This window comes from Calidris pugnax, unplaced genomic scaffold (assembly GCF_001431845.1).
Source record: "Calidris pugnax isolate Ruff unplaced genomic scaffold, ASM143184v1 scaffold99, whole genome shotgun sequence".
Taxonomy (NCBI): domain Eukaryota; kingdom Metazoa; phylum Chordata; class Aves; order Charadriiformes; family Scolopacidae; genus Calidris; species Calidris pugnax.
In genome coordinates, this window is record NW_015090836.1 from 2,529,348 (window position 1) to 2,535,328 (window position 5,981).

Here is a 5,981-nt window from a genome sequence, read left to right on the forward strand (position 1 = left end):
GTCACCCCCAACCTGTCCTGGTGCAGGGGGTTATTCCTTCCCATGTGGAGCACCCTATGCTTGCCCTTGCTGAAGTTCATCAGGTTCTTCTCTTGGCCCAGCTCTCCAGCCTGTTTCATTTCTTTTCTTTCTCTGCCCATGAAGGTTCCTGAGGCGAAGATCAAAAAACCTTGGAACAAAGGGCCAACTTCTGTAAGGAGTTCTGTTGTGCCAGCCCAAAATGGAGACGTGTCGGGTGGAAGCGCATTGCTCTGGGTGTCCAGCAGCTGTGGGGCACGAGGAGAGCTGAGGTCTGGGGGTGACCTTCAGAGCGTGGCTCTCTGCTTTGTTCACAGACAGAACTGCTCAGCTTCCCCTTTCCAGCCACAGCCATTCCCTGAGTATCCTTTCCCTAGAAAAGTGTTATTTGATACAATTTTAGCCTCTCGCTGCACTTTTGATGACTAAAAGTGAGGAAAAGACCTGGCACCGTGTCAAATCCCAGTTTTCCGTGGCTCAGTGGAGATGTTTGACAGGTCGCAAATGGGGAAGGGTCATGGGCATCTCGTTACCGCGTCGTGTCCTAAACACGGGGGTATTTGTGGGACTCTGCAGAACAGGAGCTCTTCAGTGTAGCGTTACTGAGAATCATAGAATCGTGGAATCATTGAGGTTGGAAGGGACCCTTGGGATCATCGAGTCCAACCATCTACCCTACTCTACAAAGTCCTCCCCTACACCATATCCCTCAGTACCCCATCCAAACGGCCCTTAAACACAGCCAGGGATGGTGACTCAACCACCTCCCTGGGCAGCCTGTTCCAATGCCCGACCACTCTTTCAGTGAAAAATTCTTTCCTAATGTTCAGTCTAAACCTACCCTGTTGGAGCTTGAAGCCATTCCCTCTCGTTCTGTCACTAATTACCTGTGAGAAGAGACCAGCACCAACCTCTCTACAGTGTCCTTTCACGTAGTTGTAGAGAGTGATGAGGTCTCCCCTCAGCCTCCTCTTCCTCATACTGAACAGCCCCAGCTCCTTCAGCCGCTCTTCATATGATTTGTCTTCCAGGCCCTTCACTAGTTTCGTTGCCCTCCTCTGCACTCGCTCCAGCACCTCGATATCTCTCTCGTATTGAGGTGCCCAAAACTGGACACAATACTCCAGGTGTGGCCTCACCAGTGCCGAGTACAGGGGCACAATCACCTCCCTACTTCTGCTGGTCACACTATTCTTGATACAAGCCAGGACACCGTTGGCTTTCTTGCCCCCCTGGGCACACTGCCGGCTCATATTCAGCCGCTTGTCAATTAGAACCCCCAGGTCTCTTTCCTCCAGGCAGCTCCAGCCACACTTCCCCCAGCCTGTAGCGCTGCAGGGGGTTATTGTGGCCCAAGTGCAGGACCTGGCACTTGCCCTTGTTGAAACTCATGCCATTGATGTTGGCCCAGTGATCCAATCTATCTCGGTCCCTCTGTAGGGCTTCCCTATCCTGGGAGTCAACACCCCTGCTTAAGTAAGAAACAGCCTTACTCCTACTCCGGACTCGAAATCCAAGGGAAAGTCTTTTCCAGAGAACCATCCAGCTGCAAAACATCAGTGGCTTAAGCCTCTAATGCCATGAGCTCCTCTGCTCCTCGCCTGTCACTGTGGTGTAACTTCTCAGTCCATGAGCTCCTGCCTTGACCTTGTTCTGGCGAACTCCCCGTCGCCCGGGGCAGCGGGTGTTTAACGGCTTCTCTCTCAAAGCAGCCCGACAAGAAGAAATGCTGCGGAACGAGTCTCCCCTGTTTCCCAAAACACGCAGGTCCCAGCCTGTGGAGAGATGAGCCTTGTTACCCAACCTGCCTCGGAGGCCGCAAACCTCTCCAAAACCAGCCCCAAAGTTTAAATCGCCCCCCTTCCCTGGTGCTGGGGTTTCTGTAACACCGTGTTTCCAGGGAACGTAGAATCATAGAATTTCGCAGGCCGGAAGGGACCTCGCCCCCTTCCCTGGTGCTGGGTCTCTGTAACACCACATTTCCAGGGAACGTAGAATCATAGAATTGCCCAGGCCGGAAGGGACCTCCAAAGGTCATCTAGTCTGACCTCCCCGCAGTCAGCAGGGACACCCCCAACTAGACCAGGGTGCCCAGGGCCTCGTCGAGCCTCACCTTGAATATCTCCAGGGATGGGGCCTCAACCACCTCCCTGGGCAACCTGTTCCAGTGCTCCACCACCCTCACAGTGAAGAACCCTCTCCTCATCTCCAGTCTAAATCTGTTCCCCTCCAGCTTAAAGCCATTTCCCCTCGTCCTGTCACTACAGGCCTTTGTAAACAGGTTCTCCCCAGCCTTCCTGTAGGCTCCCTTCAGGTACTGGAAGGCTGCTGTTAGGTCTCCCCAGAGCCTCCTCTTCTCCAGACTGAACAACCCCAGCTCCCTCAGCCTGTCCTCGTAGCAGAGCTGCTCCAACCCTTGATCATCCTTGTGGCCCTCCTCTGGAACTGCTCCATCAGGTCCATATCTTTCCTATATTGAGGGCTCCAGACCTGCACACAGTACTCCAGGTGAGGTCTCACCACACCTGTGAGGTTTCTTATATTGTGTTCCAGTTAAATACATAACTCCAGCTCAACCACAGCTTTGCTTGGATTAAAGTTGTGAAGACACGTGGACACCTTTCTGCCTCTTATAGCCTAATTAGTGTCCTGTAATTGTGTTGTGCAGCAGAAACACAGTAACTTGAACATAAGAAGTTCCACCTAAACATGAGGAGGAACTTCTTTCCTGTGAGGGTGGCAGAGCCCTGGAACAGGCTGCCCAGAGAGGTGGTGGAGTCTCCTTCTCTGGAGACATTCAAAACCCGCCTGGACACGTTCCTGTGCAACCTGCTCTGGGTGGACCTGCTTTGGCAGGGGGTTGGACTAGATGATCTCCAGAGGTCCCTTCCAACCCCATGTGATTCTGCAACGAAAAGGTATTTCCTAACGCTGGGAATTTAAGGGTGACTCCTGAGCAACCTGGTCTGGTGGGAGGTGTCCCTGCCCACGGCAGGGGGGTTGGAACTCCATGATCTTTAAGGTCCCTTCCAACCCGAACCAGTCGATGATTCCTGTGAGTTTCGGTCTAACCGGAGCGGTGAACCCTGGCTCCCATTGTTTAAGTAGGAGCTGGAAGCTCTGGCCGCGCTGCCAGAGAGCTCAGCCCTCTGTTTTCCAACACGTTGCTCATTTCTGAGAGATTTTGCCAGTAACAGAATTATCAAATCCAGATGCCGCGTTTGCTGAAGACCTCGCTTTTCTCCATACAAAAAGCCTCGCGCTGGCTTTAATGCTAATCCTATAGAAATCAAGGGGATTTGGGACACTTGACTAAATATGTTTTGCTACGGGCTGTTGCTTCTGGCTGGTGGGGGCTGCCTGGGGCTCCTACCCTAATTAGCATGGTTCAGATTTCTATTTAACTCCCTCTCATCCGCACCGGCATTTATGATAAAAGGCTGAAGAGTGACTTGAAGATGCAAAGTTTCTTTTTTTCCCCAAGATGCACGTTTACAGAATCACAGAATCTTCTAGGTTGGAAGGGACCTTAAAGATCATCTTGTCCAACCATCACCTTAACTAAAAAAAATAGACACCCACACAACAAACAAGGAGCATCATCACTAAACCATCCCTCCCAGCACTACATCAACCCGTCTTTTGAACCCCTCCAGGGATGGTGCCTCAACCACCTCCCTGGCAGCCCATTCCAAGGGCTGATGACCCTTTCAGTGAAAAAATTTTTCCTAATATCCAGCATAAACCTCCCCTGGTGTTACTTGAGGCCTCTCACCCTGTCACATGTGACGTGAGAGAAGAGACCAACGCCCATCTCTCTACACCCTCCTTTCAGGTAGTTGTAGAGAGCAATAAGGTCTCCCCTCAGCCTCCTCTTCTCCAGGCTGAATAACCCCAGCTCCCTCAGCCTCTCCTCATAAGACTTCTTCTCCAGACCCCTCACCATCTTTGTCGCCCTTCTCTGGACCTTCTCTCCAGCACCTCTATGTCTTTTTTGTGGTAGGGGGCCCAAAACTGGACACAGTACTTGAGGTGGGGCCTCACCAGTGCCGAGTACAGGGGGACCATCACCTCTCGGGCCCTACTCACCACGCTGTTCCTGACACAGGCCAGGATGCTGCCACAGGTTCCACACAAGGTGGTGTGTGTTATGGGCGTAAGCGAGGAGAAGCCCGGGGATGGGCCCCACATCTGCATCCCTGGGAAACGTAACTGCCCTTCGGGGAGCAGGGGCAAGGAGGAGAGGCCTTTCTTTAACTGAAAAGCTGGTCAGCGTAAGCCATATTTTAATTCTGCAACTAAATGAAAAGCTAAACTAATCACCGAGCAGAACTAATTGCTCTTTCAAGTGAGCTGGTTCATGGGGCTTGCCCTTCATGTGGAGAAAGCCGCTGTGAGCCGAGGGGAGCTGCTGTTGTGCTGAGATCACAACCCGCTCCCCAGTATGGACCTCAGTTCCCCCAGCACTCAAGCACTGGGAGTCACCTGAGTCTTTGTGGTAACTCAGCTGGATTGGAGCAGGGACACCTCCAAACTGAAATGATTAACTGTTTAGTACGTTACAGAATCACAGAATGGTATGGGGTGGAAGGGACCTCTGGAGATCATCTTGTCCAACCCCCTGCCAAAGCAGGTCCACCCAGAGCAGGCTCCACAGGAACATGTCCAGGTGGGTTTTGAATGTCTCCAGAGAAGGAGACTCCACCACCTCTCTGGGCAGCCTGTTCCAGGGCTCTGCCACCCTCACAGGAAAGAAGTTCCTCCTCATGTTTAGGTGGAACTTCCTATGTTCAAGTTTGTGCCCATTTCCTCTTGTCCTGTCACTGGGCACCACTGAAAAAAGACCAGCCCCATCCTCTTGACACCCTCCCTTTAAGTATTTATAGGTGTTGATCAGATCCCCCCTCAGCCTTCTCTTCTCCAGACTAAAAAGACCCAAGTCTCTCAGCCTTTCCTCCTCAGGGAGATGCTCCAGGCCCCTCCTCACCTTTGTAGCCCTCTGCTGTACCCTCTCCAGCAGTTCCTTGTCCTTCTTGAACTGGGAGGCCCAGAACTGGACCCAGTGCTCCAGATGGGGCCTCACCAGGGAAGAGCAGAGGGGCAGGATGACCTCCCTCAACTTGCTGGTCACGCTCTTCTTGATGCACCATTGGCCTTCTTGGCCACAAGGGCCCATTGCTGGCTCATGGACATCCTATTGTCCACCAGGACTCCCAGGTCTTTCTCCTCAGAGCTTCTCTCCAGCAGGTCACCCCCAACCTGTCCTGGTGCAGGGGGTTATTCCTCCCCAGGTGCAGCACTCTGCACTTGCCCTTGTTGAATTTCATCAGGGTCCTCTCCACCAACTCTCCAGCCTGTCCAGCTCTCGCTGTATGGCGGCCCAGCCTTCAGGTGTGTCAGCCACCTCTCCCAGTTTTGTATCATCACCAAGCTTGCTGAGGGTACATGCCATCCCATACCTACAAGTCAAGGAAACAGCTGCTGGGCAGGAATATCTGACCTGGCTTGAAAAGTGAAACGATGTTTGCGCCGAAGCACAGGATAAGCCGTGACATTGCACAGATACAGGTGGTTTAAAATGTTTTAAGATTTCCATGAAGCTTTGTTCCAAACAGCTCATTCACCCACCAAGTGTTTAAATCACATTATTCAATGTTTTCACAAGTTGCTAAATAGAAAATGCACAGGTCAGAGACCTGCTTGTGCCTGTGGGAAGTAACTGCGTTGTGTGCTCCTCATGGAGTGTCCAGGATGTGCAACGAGAGGGGAAAACCCCCCACGGACTCGGTGCACTGAGACATCTGTTCACAGAAACTGCCCACAAACCAGAGACACAGGGTTACACAACATATTTGGCCAAGAAAAAAAAAAACCATACATATTTAAGACTGATGATTTTTATGCTCTTTTTATTAATTTTTTTTCCAATTATTTTTTGGTTATTTCAATAAATTTAAGTAGGG